Source organism: Otolemur garnettii, unplaced genomic scaffold (genome assembly GCF_000181295.1).
Source record: "Otolemur garnettii isolate 467f Iridium unplaced genomic scaffold, OtoGar3 scaffold00026, whole genome shotgun sequence".
Taxonomy (NCBI): Eukaryota; Metazoa; Chordata; class Mammalia; order Primates; family Galagidae; genus Otolemur; species Otolemur garnettii.
This window is the reverse complement of record NW_003852421.1, coordinates 3,836,414-3,851,091: the sequence shown is the minus strand read 5'-3', so window position 1 is coordinate 3,851,091 and position 14,678 is coordinate 3,836,414.

The window sequence follows — 14,678 nt, the reverse complement described above, 5'->3', positions numbered from 1 at the left end:
GTGCGGTGGCGTCAGAGCTCACGGCAACCTCAAACTCTTGGGCTCAAGTGATTCTCTTGCCTTAGTCTCCCGGGTAACTGGCACGACAGATGCCCACTATAATGCCTGGCTATTTTTAGAGGCGGGGGTCTCTCTCTGGCTCAGGTTGGTCTCCAACCTGTGAGCTCAGGCAATCCACCTGCCTCCGTCTCCCACAGTGCTGGGATTATAGGCATGAGCTACCTCGCACGACCCGATTCCTGGGACTCTTGTGCCTATTTCTGATTTTAGTGCTGGTGTGCTTGGAGCCCTCTTCTCTCCTGTTTTTCTTTCTTCCTTTTACTTATCTTCACCTGTGATATGGAAATTTAAAAAGTCTCTTTTTTCACCTGCTGCTTTGAGGTCTTAAAGGGAAATCAATGTAGACCAATCTTTCCTATTCTTGGTTTCTGTGCCTGACAGTGTTGGTTTGAGCAACTAAATACCACTGACAGGCCTGAGGATTCGCTGCAGATCTGACTTTCCAGTTCTGTGCTCAGGAAGCTGGAATATATGAGGCCAAAGCGTGGGAGGGAGGTCAGAAGTGAGCTTTCCCATCCTTCCATCCCGATGGGCCCCTGCCCTGTGCTCTCCTAACAGATCAAATCTCAAATGAAGGAGTGATATCCACGGAAACAGTATGTTCTTCCAAACAGAGGCAAAATCACATCTCAGAAGGGCCTACATGTTAGTTAGACCTGGGCAGGTTTTTACCCAGGCTCTGCCCTCACTAGCTGTGTCACCTTGCACAGTTTTTCATCTCAGGCTTAGGCTTTGGTCCCCAACCCCCCAGGTGAACGACTGGTGCTGGTCTGTGGCCTGTTAGGAGGCAGGTTGCACAGCTGGAGGTGAGCAGCAGAAAGCTAGTGAAGCTTCATCAGTATTCACAGTGGCTCCCCATTGCTCAAATCACTGCCTGAACTCCGCCTCCTGTCGGATCAGCCTGCGCATTAGATGCTCACGGGCGCACCCATCCTGTGCATGGGCATTCCAGGGATCCAGCTTGTGTGCTCCTTCTGAGAATGTGATAATAATGGAGATAAAGTGTGTAACAAATATAATGCACTTGAACTATCCCAAAACAATCCAATCACCACCCATCTGTGGAAAAATTACCTTCCATGAAACTGGTCCCTAGTGCCAAAAAGGTTGGGGACCTCTGATCTAAGGGATGGAAATTCTGAATACTGTCTATGTCCACCCTTCCTCACTGAAATGTATTCACGAATACAGGGACTTCTGTGTTTATGATTTATGGACAGAACAGTGCCTAGGACACAATTTGTACCAACTAATAAATAGACTTCTAGTTTTCGGCTTCCCATTTCTAACTCAAGAGGATAATGGCAGAGTAGAAAGTATAATAGTTGAGCTTCAGGAATGCAGACTCTGGCTCTCTCTTGTTACTGGTTGTTTTATTTGCAAAATTCAGCTCACATGAGGTGCTTCAAATACTGGTTGAAATGAAGTAAATTCATCATAGAATTGGGAGGCCTGAGTTCTAGAGCAGGGATCCAAAATCTTTTTCTGCAAAGGGCCACACGGTAAATATTTTTGGTTTTGCAAGCTCTACAGCCTCTGTTGAAACTCTGGCAAGGCTGCCTTTGTAGCATGAAAACAGCCACAGACAATACATAAATAAGTGGGTGTGGTTGTGTTCCAGTAAGACTTTACAGTTGACCCTGAGCAATGCAGGTTTGAACTACATGGATCCATTTATATGTGGGTTTTTTTCAACCAAATGTGGATGGAAAATATAATATTGGAAGGATGCTAGACCCACGTATAAGGAAGGCTGACTCTGGGACTTGAGTATGTGGGGATTTGGGATGGAGAGGGGGTGGGGTCCTGGACCAATACCCAACGTGTACTGAGGCACACATCTACTTCTAAAACCAGCTGATGGGCTTGTTCTAAAGAATGCTGTAACAAATTAATCACTATTCTTTAGATTGGTTTTCTTATCTCGGAAATGAGTGCATATACGAACTTTAAAAGCTCTCTCAGCTATATACTAAGAAATTAAAAAATATATAGAGAGAACATGGGTGAAATGAGGAAGCAATTCCTCTACCAGCTAGGATAGAAATCAGACAAACTTTGCTAAGAAATCATGGCCAAGTCAGAGCAAGTGAGCATGATCTACCAAAGTTCCATGAACAGTGGTGGCAGATAAAACTGGACCCTTGTGAACAGTTGCCGGGTGCAGGTGCAGATATGAGAAACAGTGAGAAGGGCTTCAGGTTACAATCACAGAAAACTGCCCTCCCCTTACCAAATGCAACCAATTGTTAAAGTTTAATTTTTTTCTCATTATTTTTTAACTTCCTGCCCTACAGTTATTTTGTGAGCCACTCCAGCTTGCATCTTATTTTAAGAATTACTACCCCTGTTGTTAAAATACCTTCCTTTCCCTCTTTGGCTCTATCTGCATGTTTGGTAATATACACTCACGTGAGGCTCCCTGAGGCCCTTAGAGTGCTATTTACGACAAATCTTACTTTTTATGTCTGCTTTTATGAATCATCAATCTCCAGCACAGTCCACTTCTTCCTGATCTTTGCAGAACTTTTTATGCTTATACAATATAAAGAAAATTTTTATAATGTGCCATTTTAACACTTTGTCAACTCTACAACACAACCAAGGGAGCCAGGAGGGAGGTCGACCTAGTACATCATCAGGGGATTGTTTCTTTGGTTAAAGAAACCATTTTATTTGCTATTTCTAGAAGCTTCTGGATTTTTCAGACTAACTCAAGATGCAGTGGCCTGCGTCTTCCCATGAGGACATCTTCCTCCTAAAGAAGACTAAGCCTTCCTGCTTTCCTTGAGCTTGAAAGAGCTGTCTTTTCAGAAGGACTCTGTACCTTGTATTTGTGATTTTTTTTCAGTTGCAAATTGACAAGCAACCTAATCTAAACAGGCTTAATTAAATAAAGGGAATTTGTACCCAAGCAGCTCAAGGTAGATTGGGTGTGGCTTTGGGTTTGACTTTATTCAAGTCTCAGATGATAGCACCTAGTCCCAGTTCTCTCTTCTTCTGTAGTATCAGGCTTCTACACAGTGGATTTCCCATTTGCAAGGTAGTTGCCAATAGATCTCATGGGGAGGGCTCCTGGGTTTAATTACAGCAGCAAAAAGAGCAGATCTTTGGCTTGGCATTCCCAGGCAAAGTCTCATTGCATTTCCTGGTCTCTGAACCAGTGATGGGTAGGGGCCCGTTTAATACCACACAAAGCAATTAGCCCGCAAGGGTAAGGCCACCAGATTTTAACATTGGTAAAGCAGGACACCATTGACTGGGGTGGGGAGGTGGAGAGGTTCTTAATTAAAAATTTGGTCTATATGGAGCAACAAAAATTTTCATAGAACACAAAAATAGTATTGTAATATATATTTTTTAATTTCAACATAAGTACAATTTACAAATATAATACATTAAAAAATTACGTATAGTATTATTTTATTCTTTGGCATATTTCTCATTTGAGTGAGTTTTTTTTAGTAGATTGCTGTCATTGTTTAAAAGGCCACGAAATTTTTCACAAGAATTTGTTAAATTATATTTCACACATAAAATGGCTTTCAGAGTCTCAACACTTAATTGTGATTTTTCTGATGTCCACACTTTATTTACTGTAGAAAAAACGCGTTCAGTAGCAGCATTAGTTCTCAACAATTATTTGTTATTATTAAAGTTGAATATTATAAAATTAACAAAAATAATATAAAACTCATATCCTGGCAAAATAGCCACATGGCAGCCGACAACCATCTCTTCCCTTCCTGTTCTCCTGCCCTTCCCTAGCTTGTTGTGCATTCTTTCCAAAAATGGGGACTTTTTAAAAACACTGCAGGATGCAGGACAAATTGTTAAAAATTGGGACTGTCCCACCAAAAGTAGTCACCTTATGCAAGGGGGTGTGATGGGCAGTTGACTTACGGAGAATCTGGGGATAGTCACCAGTAAAAAAGTGAAGAGAGTGAAACCGGACAGCCAAAGCAGTGCATCTTTGCTACTGACCTGCTGCATTTTCATGGGGAAGCCAGAGTAGAGGAAGTGGTGGCACATAACATTTTTAAGGAATCTTATAAATATGATCACACTTCTTTTGGGGGGAGGTTTAGTCAGAAGTAGAAATTCCCATCTGGCATATAGTCCAAGTTACTTGGGCATTTGGATTCAAAACGTTTGGGGTAAGACCCACTGAGTGTGATAAATCTGTGCTTTTAAGATGATTCCAGGTGGTTGGGAAGACCAGATGAAGTCAGGGGTACTGGGATGAACCCCTGCTCTGTGCAGGGCCAACTCACTGGGGTGAAGCAGCCCAGTGTGTCTGTGCCTGAGGCTGTGTCCCCTTTGGCTGTGGGATCAAATCCAGAGCGCTCGGCCTCCTGAGGTCTGGACTTGTGGATCTTTCCTGACAATCTCTCATAGGCCTTGGGTGTACATATGCTTTTAATTTATCTGTCTGGATAAGTCACTCATCTGAAAATGCTGTGCTCCTTCCTGCTTTCTCGTCCTTGCTATGACACTTTCTTCTGAGAGTCCCTTGCTGTGACTCTTCTGCCTGCTGAAATCCCAACCATTCTTGAAACCTCATCTTAAATTCACTCCCCCTTTGAAGTGTTCCCCGATCACCCAGCCGGAGGAAATCTCTTTCCTTCCCTGCCTTCTGTTTGTCCCTTTCACGTGTGTTCTAACTTGGATTATAGTGGTTCAGTTCCTCTCTTAAAACAGGGAATCGCTGGGTGACAGAAACCAGATTGTCCCTTGAGTGTCATTTCTCCATAGGCCTCACACTCACTTTATTCCTGTTGTTTGGAGTGCGGGGAACCCTCACACCTCTCCTTGCCCCTCCTCTCTGCTTGTTGATTTTTGTCTTTCCTAAGATGTCTGTCATTGGAAAGCCCTGGTGAATTCCAGCCTGCTTCCCTGACCAGGCCTGATTCCCTTATTCTTCCGCCAAGTTGCTAACGTTTTCAGAAAAAGTTATTGGAAGAAGAGAAATTTTAAAGTCTGATTGGTGGACAGAGCAGAAGGAAAGACCAGGGAGAACACAATTTAGGGACACCCTCTCCTTTCTGAGAGCTCCTTTGTTTCCTGAATGGGCTCTTGAAGTGAAGACAGAGACGCCTGACAATAAAAAGAATAGAATAAAATTTAGGAGAGGATAAAATGTACTTATCAAGTTGAGGTTCTTTTTAAAAATAAAACGGGAAACCCAGAAAGCATTAAAAAGGGGGAAAAAAAAAGATTAATAGATTTGACTACCAGAAAATTTAGAACTATTTACAAGGGATCATGTACCTCAAGCAAAGTTGATAGGTGACAGAGACAGAAGTTGAAAATACTTATAGCCTCAGAAGTTTATTAATGGACAAATGTCTATAATTTGATGTGAGACCTCTAAAACCTAGCAGAAAGATGGGGAAGAAGATAAAAATAGGTAACTTGCAGAAGAGAAGATAACCTCCCAGCAATCAGAGAAACAAATGTGAAATTAAGCAGAAGTCAGTTTTTACCTATCAACTTTTCGAATTTTAAAACAATCCATAGCATCTAGAGCCTGGAGGCTTGGTGAGATGGCATCTTATCCACTGCCAGTGGGGGTATGAATTACTGTAAGTGTTTACTAAAGTAGTTTGGAAACACCTAAAAGTAAACGATGTTTGTATCCTTTAATTAAATCTAAGCTACAACTTGTTTGAGGTGTGATGGGGGAAAAAGAAACACTGACGATTTCGTCATAAAGAACTATGCACTCTTCCTTGAAGACTAGATGAGAAAGAACAAAGAAAGAAACGTGCATTCATTCTGTGCTGGATTATGAAGCTCATCAAAAGAATGAGATCTATCTGTGGGGCAGTGGGGACTGCCATGTATTTTATATATTGGGTTACCATTTTTATAAAGGGTGATAGAAGGAGAAAAAAATGCCTTCCATATGTGTTTATGAATCTGTAGAGAAAAGTGTGAAAGTCACATGGGATTACAGCAGGGGAGGCAGGCCTTAACCTCATGAGGTGTGGGTGGTGGCCCAGGGTGAGGGGTCGTGTAGAAGCTTGGCCTTTCCTTCCCCTGATTTTCACTCTAGCTCCCCTGTGCACCTGAGGAGACCTTGTGTGTAGATGTGTTCGCACTTTGCCCTGCTTACCCCAATCCTGTTCACTCCCCACAAATGCCCTTAGGGATGAGGGGTACATTCCTCCTGGGCCAGTCTGTTCTTCAGAAGATAGGCCCAAGAGGAGGCTCATTTTGGCCTTGGGAGAGGGCATGAGGCCATGTGAGCAGGGAATTCCAGTATCCTGGGTGCCTGGAATGTGGTCTAGAAGGAGAGTCACAGATTCCAGGTGGGTGTGTCTTCTTGGCCTTGAAGACTCCTGCTCCATGGGTGAGACTTGGCCTTCTACTACTAAGTGCTCAGGGAAGGTAGACAAATAAATGGGGGAGGTAGACAAATCTCCCATGCACAAGAATTTCAAATAATGTATGTGGATGCTTTACCCATAAGCAGGTAGAATATAGCTCTCATCTCCTTCCACGTCAGCTGGACATAGTGACTTCCTTCCAAATAGGAGGATATAAAGAAGGGGGAAAGGTTAACTCCACAGCAGAGAACTCTGGGAAGCAGTACATCAGCCAGGTGAACAACGTCAGTAACAGTAGTGATAGGTCATGTACATGGCATGTGCCCTTGATGTGATGTGATGAAAATAGCACTTAACCTTGGTGGTCTCTCCTCTCTTCAAAACTCAAAACCTAGTCTATTCATGAGAAACAAATTTGACAAACCCAATCAAGGAGCATTTGGCAAAATACCTGACCAATATTCCTCAAAACTGTCAAGGTCATCTAAAACAAAAAGATTCTGAGAAACCATCACAGACAAGAGGAACCTAGGAAGACACTATCATTAAATGTATTGTATTGTCCAGAAAGAAAAAAAAAAGTAAGGGAAAACTAAGTAAAAACCTAGGAAATCTGGACAAAGTATGGACTTCTGTTAATAATAGTGTGTTAATACTGGCTCATTAATTATAACAAATGTACTATACTAATATAAGATGTTAATTACAGTGGAAACAGGGGGTCAGGGTATATGGGAACTCTAGGTACTATCTTGTCATCTTTTCTGTAGATCTGAAACTATTCTGAAAAATAAAGTATGTTATTCTTTTAAAATATACCTATAAAATTATAATCATGCTTGTGTGACCACCGTGGCTCACACCTGTATTACTAGCATTTTGGGAGGCAGAGACAGGAGGATTACTTGAGGGTAGGAGTTTAAGACCAACCTGGGCAATATAGTGAAGCCCTGTCTCTACAAAAATAGAAAAATTAGCTGGGCATGAAGGTACATGCTTATAGCCTCAGCTACTCAGAAGGTAGATGCAGGAGTATTGCTTGAGCCCAGGAATTGGAGGCTACAGTGAGCTGTGATTACGCCACTGCAATCTTGCCTGGGTGACAGAGTGAGACTGTCTCAGAAAACATACATCTAAACATACTTAGTTTTGTTCAAGGGAAATGTAGGTCTAAGCTTTTGTGCACACATGCAACAGAAAGACAGTGTTAGCTTGGAACGTTGGAGTTAAGGTTCTTCCCAAGTCCTTCAGGTGGTCAGGGGTTATTCTGTGGCTGCCAGAGGCTATAGAACAAGATGGGACTTCTGCAACATGAATGACATCAAAAATACTCCAGAGGTCTCCTTAGACTTCTGATGTTCAATATGGGGTTTCTTTGATTCTAAGAAAGGGCCTGACAAGGCTCGCTAATGTGGATAATTTTTTTATTATTATTAAGTCTTTCGTATATAGATCATAAATACATTTATGCCATTATATGATTCGATGTGATGATTATTTGTACAAATTGGAATGTTTACATCCTATTAAACAACATAGTCTTCACCACTTTTACCCTATTATAGGATTAAGACATTTATGCTCTACACCTGATAGATCCAACTTGTACTTGCAATATGCTCCATAGGTGTGGTCCCCCCACCAACCCTCCCTCTATCGACCCATCCATCTCCCTTCCCCCTCCCTCCCCTTCCCTCCTTCATCCTAAGCTATAGTTGAGTTTAATTTTTCATATGCAAGTGTGAGTGATTATAAATTGGTTTCACAGTAGTACTGAGTACATTGGATATTTTATTTTCCATTCCTGAGATACTTTACTAAGAGGAATATTTTCCAGCTCCATCCATGAAAACATAAAAGAGGTAAAGTCTTCGTTTTTTTTTAATACTGCATAGTATTCCATGCTATACATATACCACAATTTATTAACCCATTCATGGGTCGATGGGCACTTGGGCTTCTTCCATGACTTGGCAATAATGAATTGAGCTATAATTAACAATCGGGTGCAAATATCTTTATTGCCAAATGATTTTTGGTTGTTTGGATATACTCCTAGAAGAGGAATTGCAGAATCAAATGGCAGGTCTATATTTAGATCCCTGAGTGTTCTCCAAACCTCCTTCCAAAAGGGACATACTAGCTTGCATTCCCACTGGCAGTGCAGAAGTGCTCCTTTTCTCCACATCCATGCCAACATTTGAAGTTTTGGGATTTTGAGATGTGGGCTACTCTTACTGGAGTTAGATGGTATCTCAGAGTAGTTTTGGTTTGCATTTCTCTGATGATTAATGATGATGAGCTTTTTTTCATGTGTCTGTAGACCATGCACCTATCTTCTTCAGAGAAGCTTCTGTTTTTGTCTCTTGCCCACAGTGAAGTGGATATTTACAGGCTGTACTGAGTTACAGACATCCAATCCCACTTATGAAAGGAGGCTATTACAGTAAGTCCCGGGTTACAAATTCTAACTCATGTACTACTTGCACTTAGGAGGTAACTGTACCTGTTCTGACTTACATGCAAATTCAACTTAAGAAAAAACCTAAAGAACCTATCTTATTTCTAACCAGGAGGCTGCCTGTACTAGTAAGGAACGGGCTGCCCCATATTTGGGTACAAAGCGTTACCTGGAAATGTGTAAGTTTCCACCCCGCATTTTTTAGAATGGGCCTTTGTGCACTAAAGAGCTCTGCTGGCTTTGGGTACTTCTATTTCCTGTCTTCCAGGGGAAACTGTCAATCATTTATAGGACAGCTTTGGGTTTTCATGATCCAGTAACTCCAGATTTTCTGCTCTAAGGAAGGGGAGTAGAAAAGTAGATTTTTATTTCTTTTTTTTTTGAGACAGGAGCCTCAAGCTGTCCCCCTGGGTAGAGTGCCGTGGCATCCCAGCTCACAGCAACCTCCAACTCCTGGGCTCAAGCGAGTCTCCTGCCTCCACCTCCCAAGTAGCTAGGACCACAGGCACCCGCCACAATGCCCGGCTATTTTTTGGTTGCAGCCGTCATTGTTGTTTGGCGGGCCGGGCTGGATTTGAACCCGCCACCTTGGGTGTACATGGCTGGCGCCTTAGCCACTTAAGCCACAGTCGCCGAGCCGATTTTTATTTTTTAAAAGAAAAAAATCACCTCTCCTGTCAGTTGTGTAGAGGTGTCAGAGTCTGGCCTCGGCATGCTCTGGGGGCACCTTTGTGAGGATGAGGTAGATGGAGGGGTGGAGGGAGGGGAGTGTGGTAGAGCCGACCTGGAGTGCAGCCATTCTGCCGTAATTAGTCCTTACATAGATGGCCAGGTGAAGTCAGGGTAGAATCCCTGGACCATTCTCCATCCCTTCCCAAAGGCTGGTTTTGGAGGGATTGGGATTGTTTGCTTTCAGAAAAGAACTGAAAATATCGGAGCATACTGAGTGACTCACACCAACCTGGTGTATTTGTAAATATCTTTCCTTAGAGATTTAAACAGGAAGTCTGGAAGTCTGTGTTCCCCACGCATTGCACTAGTGGTTGAGTTCTGCTTCTGGGGAAAGGCAAAAAGATGTGCTGATTTCCAATCTCACTGGAGGTGCTACCCTAAAACCGTAACCTTGGCTGTGAAGGAGGGTCTGAAGTGAAATTCTGAGAGGGGTTTCAGTTAAACTTGGCGAATTACAAATAAAGAGTTCTTGGGTAGAAGACCTCCTCCTTACCTCTTTGAGCAGGCTCTCCCCCCTCCCCCCGACCCCCGGTCAGTCTTAATACCCCCTCCATCCCATCCCATCCCATCCCATCCCATCCCATCCCATCCCATCATGCTTGTGCCACTTTTAAACCTCAGGGTGCTTCCGGAGCCCTTTTGGCTATCAGAATGAAATGTGCATAAATAAAACCGTAACCATAAACTCCCCAAATGGAGCTATGCAGCTGAATTCTACTTTCTCACCTTTCACTTAAGGCTTGCTTTGTTAATCTTCATAGATGCTGTACATTTGATATTCATATTAGTTTTTTTTTTTCTCACTCTTTCTGATTTCTTAACATATTTTCTAAATTCAGGCGGGTGGCAGGTTAGAGACCTGCCATTTTGTGGAGCTGCCTGGATGTGGGTGTGGTCCAGGGAGGACAGTATAAAGTCCTCCGGGTTGGCGGGTGGATGGTGGGCAGATCTGGGCAGGAAACCAGGAGGAGCAAAGGCTTCTGTTCTTGCTCACCTGCCTTTCCCCACACATTAACTTGTTTCGTGTTACACCATAAGTTGGGCAAAAGTTGTGGTTTCTCCTAATTCCTCCTGTGGCTTCCAGACATGACGGTTTTCCTGGCAGGGGATATTTTTCCTCATGAGACTTTTAGATTGCATTAATTCCTGCTTTAAAAAAAAAAAAAGAATCGAGGGAAAAAGAAACCTGTGAAAAAAGTCTGTGTGGGGGTGACACTCATCTGGGCACATGCTTTGTTTCCACGTGGAGTTGGGTTTAAGTCAAAGAGAGAGAGAGAGAGAGAGAGAATGCCCTGGCACCCAAGACTAGTTTTCCTCTTCTGGTCCCTTCTCTCTCAGTCCCCTGGCCTCCCCTTCTCACTTTTCTTTCTTCCTCTCTCTCGCTCTCTCCCTCTCTCTGCGTCCCCTGACTCTCTCACTTTTCATTCGAAGAAACTGGATGTTTGTCTATCCAGACAGAGCTGGCTTTAGGAGGGAAGACTTAGGGAGGAAGCAATGCCTGGAAACAGAAAGAATCCAGACACACTTTGATTTCCAGCTCCTAAACCGGGAGAGGAAGTTGTCCTCTCCTGGCCAGGATCTGGGTGGGAAGCCACTGGCTCATGGGTGTCTGAGATGGCAGCTGAGAGCTGCCCCGCCCCTGGCAGCTGGCACCAGCTGGCACCCAGCCTGCACTGCTAGGGATTAGGTGGAACATATGTGTGTAAGATGCTTATGGCGTTTTCCAGACGCAAGAGCACTCTCCAGCCTGAGAGGCGGCTTGGAGGGAACAAGGCAATTAGGTAGAGCCTCACACTAGGAGGGTCGGGAACTCGGCTCCCAGCTAAACCTAGATGTTTTAATCTCTCTCCTTCCACTGATGCCGTCCCTCTTCTCATCCTTTTCTCTTACTCTTTCCTCACCTACATCCTATTTGCCATTTTCCTTAACTCATCCTAAACTTTTTCTTGTTTCTGCTTCCCCTTTGCTCATCTCCTTTCTGCTTTCCTCTTATCCCTTCTTTTTCCCCTTTGCTTTTTTTTCTTTTACTTTCTTCAATGTCCTACTGCTTCATATTTACTGTGAATTTTTCTTGACTCAACTGTCAGCTGGAATGGACTGTGATTCTCATAGAGGGGAGGTGTCAGCTGTGTGATTGAAAACTACTGCAAAGATGCAGGAATGGTAGAGCACAAAAACGATCGCCATTGTCATTGGCTGAGAAGCGCTACTAATCCGAACAGCAGCCCCGCTAAAGCACCGCGGTGGTTTCTGTTTTACAGACTGGGAGACCCAGGCTCAGATGCTGGACTTGCCCAAAGCTACCCTGGATAATAGAATATGGAGGTGAACCCAGGTCTGTCTTGCTCTGATGTTGCTCTTGTTTTTATATAGCCTTTAGGGTGGTAGGGAAAGTGTCCATGAATGGAGAAGTGGGTCTGGGGAAGTGTTCTGGTTTCATTCAAACATCTAAAACAATGGCTTTCCGAATTTAGCACACCCCAGAGGCACCAGAGTTTCCAGATCAGGTCTGGGGTGAGACCTGAGCATGTGCGTTTCTGACAAGTTCCCCCATGAGGCTAATGCCTCTAGACTGGCATTGACTTTAGAGTTAGTAGCAGGTCAGAACTCAACCCCCCAGGTGGCAAGGAATGCTCTCTAGACTTTGACATGTGTGCAGGGTGAGTATATAGAAGCACTTAGCTAGTTCAGCCCTGTCTCATTTCGCAAAGGACATGAGACTGCCTTAGAAAACTACTCATAATAGAAAAATGATGAATAGCTGAATAAATCAAATGAAGGGAAATTAAAGATAGGAGTTTAGTGTAAATCATTAGATTACATTAGGAAAATTTCCCCTCTTTGTTGGCAGAGTAATATGTACTTCCCTTTCCTTCCTGGTTGACTGGGCTTTATTTTCATTTTCAGAAAAGAACTCTTAAATTTTATCCTTCGAATAAAATTCTCCTGTTTCTAAATTGCCTCAAAGAGAATGTTCTCCCTTACTTGAACAATTTGGAAGGCGTGAGCCAGTTGATCTTTACCTTTTCTTTAAGCCTATGAAATTTGTCAAAGTGGCAGTTGTGCAATGTGTATTAATTGAGCAACTGTATATGTTGTACATCTATCAGTTCCTTGTTATAGAAAATACCTCTAAGAAATATAATGGGAACCCATACAAAAGCTAAAAGTGGAGTCCTGCCTTCAGGGTACTTATGACCTAGTTTGAAGAAAGACACATACGGAACAGGAAGAAAGTAATTACTTTCTTTAACCAAGATTCCAAGTGCAGCAATTCACCGAGGAGAGGTCAGAGTAGAGCACTGGAGGCAGAAAATATTAAAAATTTGATTGGATAAAGAGGAGGTGAGAATAGAGGAAATTTTGAGGAGTTTTGCTATAATTTAGATGTAAAAATATAACTCTGTGTAAACAAAAAACTAAACAAATCTAGCACACCTGCAGCTGTGGTACAGTTAAGAGAGAAGTAAATCTGTAGTCAGGAAACTTGGATTAAGTTGTAGATTTGCCACTTACTACTGTATGACTTTGTATGAGTCATTGACCTTGCGATCAATTTATTTTTTTTAATTAAATAAAAAAAATTTTTCTTTGAGATAGGCTCTTGCTCTGTTACTCTGGCTGGAGTACAGTGGTATAATCACAGCTCACTGTAACCTCAAATTCCTGGGCTCAAGTTGTCTTCCTGCCTCAGCTTCCTGAATAACTAGGACTACAGGTATGCATCACCATGCCTGGCTAATTTTAAAAAATTTTTTTATAAAGATGGTGTTTTTCTATGTTGCCCAGGCTGACCACAAACTCCAGGCCTCAAGCAAACTTTCTTTGGCTTCCCCAAGTGCTGAGATTTCAGGTGTGACCAAGTTCTTGCAATCAGTTTAAATTATCCGTTATCTGTCTGTATCAGCTGGACCTCAGTCAGAAAAATGGAAACCAATATTTGAAGCAAATAAGCATTTAATACTGGGAAGCAGGTGCTTAAAAACCACAGGAAAGAATGGGAGAACAAAGGCTGAGAGAAGCACACTGCTCTCTGGTTCACTGGCATAGCTGTGAACATCAGGACATTGCTGCTTTCCCCCAGAGGTCAAGAAACACTGTCCTGGGGCTAGTGGCCAGCAGGGCAATGCCCAATCCTCTGGCCCAGCAAAAGCTCACTTGAGCTGTGGTCTGGGCAGAAACAAAACCTGAGGCCAGGCATGGTGGCTCATGCCTGAATCCTAGCACTTCAGGAGGACGAGGCAGGTGGATCTCTTGGGCTCAGGAGTTCAAGACCAGCTGAGCAAGAGTGAGACCCTGTCTCTACCAGAAATAGGAAAATTAGCCAGGCATTGTGGGCAGGCGCCCATAGTCACAGCTACTTGGGAGGCTGAGGCAAGAGGATTGCTCAAGCCGAAGAGTTTAAGGTTGCTGTGAGCTATGATGATACCAGGACACTTTACCCAGGGTGACAGAGTGAGACTCTGTCTCAAAAAAAAGGAAAAAAAGAAACAAAACCTTGTCCCTATTAGTAAGGCAGTTGCTCCTAGCCCTGAGAGTGCAGGAAAGGGATAGGAGCTGGTAGAGATGAGGGCAAGTGTCTGCCATGTTCAGCTCAGTGACCAGAGGGGTCATGAAAAGCTGAGGGTGGCCTCCCATTAGTGGATTGCAAAATCAATTTAGAGGGTTGTGGCCAGCATTTCAAAAAATCAAATGGAATAAAATAGAAAATAACACAGTATATAGCATAGAGTGAAGTAAGCATCATTTTGGGAAACTTTTATTTTGGGTGCTATATTTTTGAGTGTCCCTATGTGTATGTGATCTACTGGGTCATAATATATAATGGTCAAAAAGTTTGGAAGACTACAGAATAAAGAATCAGTTACGTTGAAATGAGTTGTGCACTTTGTAAATAATAAAGTGCAAGGCAAATATTATGAATTACAAATACAGGTGCCTTTCCTGAGCCCAATATTTCATTTTTACCAAACCTCGATACTGTATCTCTGTAGTATGAGATACCACTTGACTGCCCCAATGTGTATGTTAAAGATCCTCCCACGTTCATCAATGCCCACCAAATGAAACCAACACAGACAGGAAATCGAGAC